Here is a 10,641-nt window from a genome sequence, read left to right as displayed (position 1 = left end):
ATTGAAGAAATACTGTAGTATTTATTTTACACCCCCTCCTCACAAAGTTTGTGTTTGAATTATGTGCACGTGGGAGATTATTAGCAATAATTCATAGGTTCCAAGGGTGTTGATGAATAGTCATACATTTTTTGGACTTTGTTTTAATTCATTGTTGTAAGACTGATTCAAATGCAGATTTATCAGTCTTATAATCTATTGAATGCCATTTTTTATAAAGCACTGGAGATCTTATTGCCAAACTGATTGCAATGAGGCACTAAGGCTGGAAACATTGTACATGTTGTGAAGAAAGTATTTAAATTCAACTTTTGAACAGATTTAACAAACATGAGGAACTTTTTATATTTAAAAGGGTTATTTTGAAATGAAGATGAAAATGTATTCATCTTAATTGTTTTTTTCAAATTTCAGGGAATAATTTATACCATCTTTTGAGACAAGAATGTACAGCAAAAGTGTGGGGAACAGTAGTATACTGAGAGTGTGTGTATATATTGTGTATGCCTTTCCAAACCTGCCAGTCCTTTTGGCTTTCAACAGTGCTCACCAGCCACAGTCATTACTGTTCCCCATCCCACAATTAGCTTTTAAGAAGCATTATGTTCATAGTGAAAGGAATGTAGACTTTGAAATGGATTTATGGATTTATATTCATTCACTATAAACCAATGGAAATGGTAATTTTTAAACAAACTTACTAAATATTGAGAGACTAAACTAAGTTGATAAATTATATATAGCAGTGTAGCTGTTTTCTCTCTCTAAAAAAAATTGAGCCAATGGCTTTTTTCTTATTGAAAAAGGTTTTGGATTAATAATGCATGTTGCACTGAATGTCTTGGTTCTGCTCTAATTGGTGCAGGTGGCCTGGACCCAGAGTTCTGCAGAGTGTCAGGTCTGTGATGCTGGCTGGGCCTCTTGCTGGCTTTCTACAGAAACTCAAAGATTTTTCTTGCTATTTGGATGATGCTTAAGTGTCTGGACCAGCGAGTCATAGCCTCAGCTACCCAGAAGGAGCCAAGAAGTCTGGGTCTGACTGAGGCCTATGGAGTGCTGACTTGTTATATGGGTGAGAGCATGGGACTCCCGCCCAGAAGCATTCAGCATTCCTAATTGGCTTTTTCAAGACACAGCATTGCCTGTAAGTCATCCTGTGCCACCAGATTACCTGGCACCACTCCAGTAGGATGTTAACAGAGGGAAGAAAGTAAAGAGTGGGCAAAGTTAAAAATAGCACAAAGAAAAAAAGTAAGAGAACAAACTTGAAAGAAGGATTTCACCACCATCATTAATAGCATGTATTGATTACCACTAAGTGTTTGGGTCATTTTGCACATTGCTCACTCTCATTCAAAGACACTGTCTTTGGAAGCCCCTCTGTGCAAATGGGAGAAGGTGCGGAAAGGATCAAACTAAAAGCAAATTCAAAGCAACCACGAGTTGCCCAGGAGCATTTGGGAAACAGTCATAAGTTAAATAAACCACTAGAGGGCAATCCAAGAATGAGCAAAAGTCAGTCCAAAGACGGCAAAGAAGATGCCTTGGGGAAAGTTTTTTTTAAAGTACATTTTCCAACACATGAAGAAATCTGAGATCGTTTAGTCTGAATCTACAGAACAAGGTGATATTTCAAAATTTTGATTTATTTTTTCAAGTTTCATGTTGATTTAGAAAGGAAAAGTCTTCCTCAATTGTCAGAAACACTTATTAAACACAAATTGATCAGAATCATGTTATAATGAAAAACAATGGTTGCAACAGTAGTGTGTCTTAAAAATTTAGATCCCCCCCAGGCACTCGAGAAACTTCTGAATGTTGGCCATTCAAAATAGATTTCAATTAATGATACATATGATGTGGCACAGCATAAAGGAAATCTGAAAATCATGTGTGATTTGATTCATTTACACATGCTAATCTATTTGGTTAGCATGTGTAAATGAATCAAATCACACATGATTTTTTTTACAGTTGTACTGATGATACAAAGTTTTTGGGTATGTAATACAGCTTTGCAGATATGTGCACATATTTTTTTCTGGTATATCTTCTTTGCAGGTAATTTAGTATGTGCTCATCAGTTGCTAACAGGGATTAAATCAAGGATTAAGCATCTTGATCAAGGATCAAACATCTCTTGTTCTGTATTTATCTTCCCTGAGGCTCTGTCTCCCAATCTGGAGGCATGGTTAGTTGCTACATTCTTGGTAGTCTCATGGCACCTTGCTATTAGTAGAATCAGAGCATGAACTCCCAAGGCAGACTACTAAAATATGGATCCCATTTCTAGCTGTGTGTTTTTGGCAAGTTACCTTGTTTCAATTAGCCGCTCTCTGACATAGATACAAAATCAATGCCTACTTCATAGGTTTGTAGTGGGAAGTGAATGAATTAATATATGTAAATCATTCATAAAAGTATCTGGCACATAACAGGTACTCAAGACATGCTTGTTGGTTTCATAAATGAATGATCTGAACATAATGTAAATTCATTACAAGAACAAGTTCATGAAGAAACTGCAGGATTCTTGGATGGATTTTCACTGGCTATAAAAAGTCAACTGGCCAGTGGCAAACAGGAGAGCTGAATAGTGATACTCTTGAAAAGAAACTCTAATTGGTGTTCAGGTCCGCTAGACAAGCCTCTTTGTCTTACGTCCAGAATACAGTGACAAGCCATGAGCCAGAAATATAGGTGTTTCAATAAAAGTATGGAATTTTGTCTCAAAAATGTCAGTCAGCCATTTGGAAAAGTTCTATCTGTAGTCACATAATTTCTCGCTTTGTTTTTGTCTTTTCAACTATAGCTATCTAAAGAGTTTAAAACTAGGCACACCATTAACTTAATTCTCTGGACAGATTGACACATTTCAAAAGAAAAGGTTTTTAAAACAGTATCTAAAAGAAACACCATATAAAAAGTTACAGGAAGTTCCAGAGTCAAGAAAAACATGATCCAAAATATACTATACATGAAATAGAAAGCATGAGGGAAACAGAAGCTCAGTTAGAAGGTAATTTTAAAAATCACAAAAAAGGCTTTCTTGCCCCTCAAAAACTATATTTTCAAGGAAAAATAGGCCATTTGAAAAAATATAGAATGTAAATAAATCTGATCACAACTATAAATGTCCAGATTTTTAGACTCAAACATGATCATTATGTATTATTCTTTCACAAAAGTGGGTCTTATAAATAATTAGATTTTCAAGTTACATTTTTTTGCAGATGAATCTTCATAGGATTTTACAATTTTCAAGAACTCAGACAAATAGAGTGAAGAGAATTTGGGACACTAAACAGCTTGAAGAACAAAACGAAGCATAAAGAGGCTGATCGGTAAAGATATAATGAAGGAATTGAATGAATTCTTCCTGATATTATGTTATACTCTATGAACACATTTTTTTTTTCTGTGAGAGTAGAAAGGCAAAATGGTGGCATTTCTATTCCAACTCTGTGTTCAGCTGGTCTGGAAATCATCCTGGAGTAGTAAAACCTGTCACTTTAAAAAAACAGTGTCCTTATGTCCCAGAATGCCTTATCCACAGAGGATATTAGTCATGCTTGGGGCTATAGTAGTTTACCAAACATGGCATTTTCCATCAGGGAACTGGATGTGGAGCAAGTATTAATAAATCCAAGAAAGGAAATGTAATAATCAGGCAGGATGGTAACTCAAAGATTTATTAAAATGTATGGGAAACACTCAACTTATTCAATTTACAAAGTGGCAATTCCATTGTACTGAGGCCAAGATATTTTGTGGAGACAGTAGTTACTGAGCCTCATCACTCTGGGAGGTACAGCAAGAGTCATGACTACAGTGGCCTCAAAAGGAGAAGACACATAAACAACCCTGAGCACAGGGATGTATCTCAGTCATCTCTGCAGCCCCAGTGTGAACACAGTGACTGGCACCGAGGTGGGTTTGAGGACATTTGCTGAATGAATAACTGACTGATTGACTAATTGAAGAGATGGAGGAAGGGCAACCTAGCTAGAGGGTAGAAGAGCTTGAGCGATGAGAGAGGGTTGAAAACACAGATGCGTTTGGTGCAACTTGGCTAGATGCCAGGTTATGTGACTCTGGAAAGCAATGGGGGATAAATCTGATCACTATATTGGATGGGTCATGGATTCAAGGCTAAGAAAACTAAACTTCTCTAGTAACCAGCATCTAGTCAATAGGAAACATAGGGGAGGGGCCTGATCATGTCTTTGCTTCAGAACATGTCTTGGGCAGGTGTGGGTGAGCGGGGAGGCTCAGAATCCGATTTGGAATCTGCTGTCATAGTTAAAGGAGAAAAATCAAGGTGAAATCAGGGCAGTGGCAGGGGAGCTGGAGAGGAGGTGATAGATAGCACTGAACTCTAGCTTGTTGCCTGTGAGATGTGGGAGAGGATCTCTGTCATGACAGGTCAAGACAGACAGACACTCATTTTCTCACAAATAATTCCTGTGCTAGACCATGGGATAGATAAAGGAAGACAGAGAAGAACAGAACTCAGCCCCTGCTCTTGCAAGGCTCATAGTCTAGTAGGAGAGACAGACACATAAATAACAACAGCAATGTAACACATGCTAGAATAGAACAGAATACATACAAAACATCACAAGAGTTTTATTCTGGGATGTGTTTGGACCCAAGGAATATCCAAGCTCAAGTAATCCTAAGTCATCATTTTCTGGGTTATATAAACCATCTGGGATCATTCATTCAATCATCCATTTGAATAACATTGTTTATCGAGAACCTACATGCCAGGCACTATACTAATTGTGGACACAACAGACAAAAACCTCCGTCCTCATGAAATTATATTCTAGTGGCAGAGGACAAATACATAAATATAACAGAGTTAGTGATAAGTGCAGAGCAGGACAAAAAAAAACAGGGAAGGACAATAAGAACTGCCCGAAGAAGAGGCTGAGGAGCATTGAACTTCAGAGAAGATAGCCAGGCAAGGCCATCCTGAGAAGACAGCTCATTGGATGGCAAGAATCGGCTGCTGTTCCCATGGCTGCTGCTCGGATTCTAGCCCCTTTGTCTGTTTATTTCATTTCCTGAGACTCTCCTCATTCTCTCCAAGGCAAACACTTCAGTCTTTCTTCACTGGATTGGAACTTGACACTTCTCAAAGCTGTTCTTGCTCTTTATGGAAGAGAGGGCCTTAGTCCTTTTAATAGCCCAAAGACAAGGGGCAGTGATAAATCAAGACTAAGAGACCACTCAGTATTTTTACACACTTGATACACACATAGACAAATACCACACTGAAGAGTCACCCTGCACTTTCTGCCTCTCAGAAAACATTATTCCAGGCAGGAGGGGATGGCAGGGGGCCTCCCTGAGCCCATGTTTGCACCACCCCATTGATGCCTGGGTTCTTGCTCTTCTTGTGGGCACAGCTGTCACAAGTGTCCCTGAAGGATTCAGTTAATCAATCCCTCATTCACAGGCATGATAAGCATAGCTGGTGCACAGTGCCCCATGCTTGCATGGTGGGTGCACAGAGATATACAAGGCAAAGTTCTGCTTGTCATGAAAACAGCTGGGGCTTGGAGGACTAGACAGACTCCTCTCTGGTCTCCTGCCTTCCACCCCATCTTTCCCACCATAGCCAGAGGGACATTTCTAAACATAGCCTGAAGTGCAATCTGATCTTGTCCCACCCTTTGTCTCCCCTTCCTCAACTTGGCTTCCAACTTTTTTCTCTTGGTTTCTTTGAGGCTACATTTTCCTCTTTGTCCTCAACCTTATTGGTGGCTTCTTACCAGCTTCCTTACTGCCTCCTCCTCCTTCTCCTCCTCTTCCTCCTCCTCTTCTACTGAACCCTCCTCCTCTTCTACTAAATGTTGGTAGACTGGGACTCAGTCCTCAGCCTTCTTCTCCTCTCAAGCCTCATTCTCTCCCCAGGTGATATTATCTCTCTGTGGTTTAAATACCATCTACAAGTGCATTTGAGATATTTCTACTGAGCTTCACAATCAGAGATCCTATAGTTCATTTGACATTGGCATTTGGGTGTCCGCTAGACAACTGAAACCTAACACTACTGACACAGGAATTCTTGGTTTTCATTTCCACAGCAGAATCTAATTCTCTTCCTTTAGTCTTTCTTATCTCAGCAAATGGCACCTGGAATTGCCTGGATGCTTAGGCCCCAAGCCAAGCAGTCATTCTTGATTCCCCCTTTACCACACCTATTCATGATGGCTCTACTTTCAAATATATACTCTTCCAGATATGACCACTATTCAATATCCTCTACTTCCATAGTCAAAGCCACTGCCATTTCTTACCTGGATTACTAGTTTTCCCCTTGCCACTGCCTAAAATCCATTCTCTATTTAGCATCCAAAGAGATATTGTAAAATATAAATGAGTTTCAGGGCTGCACTGTGATTTTTGTGGGCCCTAAGCACTTTTGGCTTCATAAGTCTCCTCCTCCATTAAAAATATTAAAAACTATATTTTATGACTGTTAATACAGAGATAAATATATTAACATTGTATTAGCACATTTTATTAGGCTTAAAAATTCACTTTCTTCTTCTGATTTTAAAATAAGTTAAAATATTTCTGTGTGATGCCTAAAACTGCTGTGGGCCCCAGGCACTGTGCCCACTGTCCCTTCATGGATAAGTCGGTCCTGATGAGGCCCCACCAGGGCTCCTACTTAAAGTCCTTTGACTGTATCCCCCAGCAAGTAAGATGAATTAAAAAGACCTTACCAGAATCTTTAATTTCTGTATGAGCTGGCTGGACTCTAGCTTTTTGAACTCTTCCCCATCTATCTCTTAAACAGAATGAGTTTGCTACTGCCAGGGGCCCTTGCACTTCAGTTTGTTGAGGCTCAAACATATTCCCTCCCAAATGCTCAATGAGCCACTAACACACAGGTGTAGCAAGCCTATGAGTTTCTTGTGGGTTATGCAAATAGGAAACAAGATGACTGGGCTTGAAGCATCTTGCTGGCTGTGTACTTGAGAGAGCTATCTGGTAGATAAAGGTGCCCCCAAAAGCAGGAGACAGAGGGTTATATCACCACAGGTAAGGGCTAAAGAGGGTAGAAGAGCTGGTGTTATCTGAGAAGCAGCAAGCAATGAAGAGAGAACCTCATCGCAGTGAGTCAGATAAAGATGCCTGTCTCCTTTCTCTCTTCCTCAGCTTCAACCGAGCCCACTGAGAAGCTATAACCCAGAAGACGGAGGATCTTTAAATCATATGGAGGGTTTAAATTTTAAACCACACTGCATTGGGATTTATTTGCCATAAGGAACTAGGCAACTATGGAATCAGTCTGCCCAACTCCAAGGCCATCATCTTCCCATACCAGGCTGCTATCTCAGCTCTTAATCCTGTTTACCCTTTTTTTAAAATTGAAAAAAAAATTTTTTTTGAGACAGAGTCTCACTCTGTTGCCTAGGCTGGAGTGCAGTGGCATAATTTTGGCTCATTGCAACCACCGACTCCTAGATTCAAGCAATTCTCCTGCCTTAGCTTCCCTAGTAGCTGGGACTACAGGCATGTGCCACCATGCCCGGCCAATTTTTGTATTTTTAGTAGAGATGGGGTTTCACCATGTTAGCAGGGCTAGTCTGGATCTCCTCACCTCAAGTGATCCGCCTTCCTCGGCCTCCCAAAGTGCTAGGATTACAGGCATGAGCCACCATGCCCAGCCAACCCCTGTTTACTCTTGTTCTGGAAGCTGGTTTATTTCCTCCTCCGGGGGGAACCCCAGACTAAAAACAGATGTGTTGTTGATCTTCCAGAAATGGCCCCATGTCTATGTATATACGATGACCCCATCCCATCGAAAGGATTTTTAAATGCCCTTCCCCTATTGGAGGCCCTCAGAATGCCGAGCCAGGCAAAGAAGGTATCACAGGAATCACAATGGAAGCCCAGAGAGGAGAAACACAGGGAGTTGCAGCCCCACCTTTGTTCCTAGATTAGCAAGGATGGCTGCCAGTCTGCACTCTATACAGTGCTTTGACAGGTTAATAATTAGGTGACCAAACATGCTTGTTGGCCAAAACATACCTGGCTTACAGCTGCTGCCCCAGCTTCATTATTCATAGCATTCTCAAAAGAATCCCTTTCTGAATAAATGAAATGGCTGCCTTATCAAACATCCATAGAAATCAATGGTTAGAGGCAACTTCAAGGTATACTTGAGCTGGTTCATGACAAGAACAAAGAAAGTGCAGACATGAATAGCAGCAGAACCCAGGCAAAGTAAGAAGGAAGCCCTTAGTGTTGGGGATCACTGTCAGAATTCCCTGGATGGCTGCCATTTACCCTTCAGTTAGCAGAAAGTAGCCTAGAGTCATCATTCCAGGACAGGCTTAGTCATCCTTAACAAGTTCTGAGTTAAAGACTTCCTGTAGGGTTTGTTAGGGAAAGAGTGATTCCTTGAATACATGATCCAGGCATCACCGGGTGTTTCCTATCTCCCCAAGCAGGTAGACTGAGCTACAAAAGAACAGGGAATTGGGAGCATGACCTTGATATTTCAATCCCTTTTTGGTCCAAAAACAATAAAAAGAAAGAATACACATACAACTCTGCCATTTACTGGCTCATATTTCTTTACCTCTTTAAGGCTATTTCCCCACCTTTTAAAAACACTATCTCCTTTCCAAAATTCAAAATTTAAAGTCTATGTAAAATATGTGTCCCCAGTTCTGCCACAAACTTCTGATTCTCAGCGACTGATAATTTTCAAATTTATTATTTCTAATTTCACGCTGTGAAGACTTCCAAATCCTGGTTACAGGGTCTGGTTAAACCCTAAAGGCACCTGACCCCACTCGGACTCATCATTCTTTCTACATTATCACCTCAACGAAAAGGCTGTTACAGAGATCTCCAGAATGTGTTTATTAGAACACCAGATTGCTCATAGGCATTATATGAGAAAACAAGGGTTTTGTGATCAGAGATGTTTATTTAAATGCAGATTTTACAACCTCAACTTGTCCCTTTACAACAGGTCTTCCCAGAGCTTTTAATGTGCAGACAGGCATGCGAACCTCTGATAAAGAGAGGGAAAATGAAGAGGCATCTTCCTCTGACTTAATATGACCCTTTTTACTTTTGGTAGAAAATCGTAAGGCATGAGTGTTTACCTGCACACTTTGGGAAACGTGGTTCTACTAGTCGAACTAGGCAAATATGCTTCTAACGTGTATAACTAATACATGTAAAGCACTCATTACATTAATAACGCCATGAGTCCTTTTTTCTTTTTCTGTCAACTACTATGATAGTTTAATACCATGCTTTCTTTTACTATCACTAAAAAGATGGACATGTTGAATTATTTTACAATTTTCTTTTACGGTTCTATGAGTTAAGCTGTATACAGCATATGGGTGTATCATACTTTAGTAAATTACATCTACTTGTGAACTAAACATTGATTTCATTTTGACTTTGTGCCATTGTCTAACTTTGCAAAAAATCACAATCAAGGAATCAAGGTGCTTCATAAAAGGAGCATCTATTTTTTTAAAAAATCCATTCTGGTCTTGGTGTTCAGTGACCTTTTTATCACTAAGCAAACAAAACCCCCAAATACCAGACATAGAAATGGAGACCTCTCTTCTTCCTCAGGCTAGATTCCTGTTAGATTCCAAAGAAAAATGTGTTGGAACTCAGAATTTTCCTGGCGGCTCTGCATCTCCCTGCTATGCATAGTATTTCTTATATGATTTGAAGAAAGCACTGTGGTTGTATATTCCTTGAGTGCCTTATCAGAATTATCCTTCCAAAAAGCTCAAGAAAGCCCTGGAGAATGTCTAAGTGACAGTGCTCCATCTGAATGTCCTCACAAATCGCTACAATGCAGGTTTACCTGGGGTGGAAGAACAGCAAACATGTGCCTTGTAGTCCATTTGCTTTTTTCTCCCTGCCTGATACATTTAGAAAGAAGTGCTTACTTAGGCTGAGAGCCATAAAATAAAAACATACAGTAAGTCCAAGTATTTTCTTTATATGCTGTAATTTGATAATATTGATAAAACATTTGTAAAGGCCTTTATTGGAAGGCATGATTCTGATCCATTTTTGCATTTTCCCAATTTTCATTTTTGCTATTATACCTAATCGTTTATCTATAACCTCGAGCATTCCAGCAAAAGGGGCCCTTTTAAAGCTAGTGGGGAAAAGGCTACACTGGTTTTCTTAAAGTAACTTCCAAGTATTTTTACTATAAATGAGAAAGAGAAGTTTCCAAATTGAAGACGTACATAGCTCCCAGAAAGCACACTGAAAACTATGCAGAATAATTTTTGATCAGGCTGGAGGACTGTGCCAGGCTCCAAACAAGTGGTTATTCTGTTGTGACATCTGCCAAGCAATGCTTCCATTGTTCTCTGGAATTTAATTCATTTTAAATTACTCCATCCAAATGATAAAACATGAGATGTGCTATAATCCAGGGGTAAAATGCTATGATTGTTTTTAGTGTGACCACAACTGTTTGCTGGAAGGAAATACAGCCTGTTCTAATTAAGCCCTGATTATTGTCTTCTGAAAAATAGCTAGTTCCAGAAACGTGAGTGAAATCCTGTTAAGTGGAAGAGTTGGGCTAAACAGTCTTGACCACTCTGGTATGACTTTAAA

This window comes from Macaca nemestrina, chromosome 12, assembly GCF_043159975.1.
Source record: "Macaca nemestrina isolate mMacNem1 chromosome 12, mMacNem.hap1, whole genome shotgun sequence".
NCBI lineage: Eukaryota > Metazoa > Chordata > Mammalia > Primates > Cercopithecidae > Macaca > Macaca nemestrina.
This window is presented reverse-complemented; position numbering follows the sequence as displayed.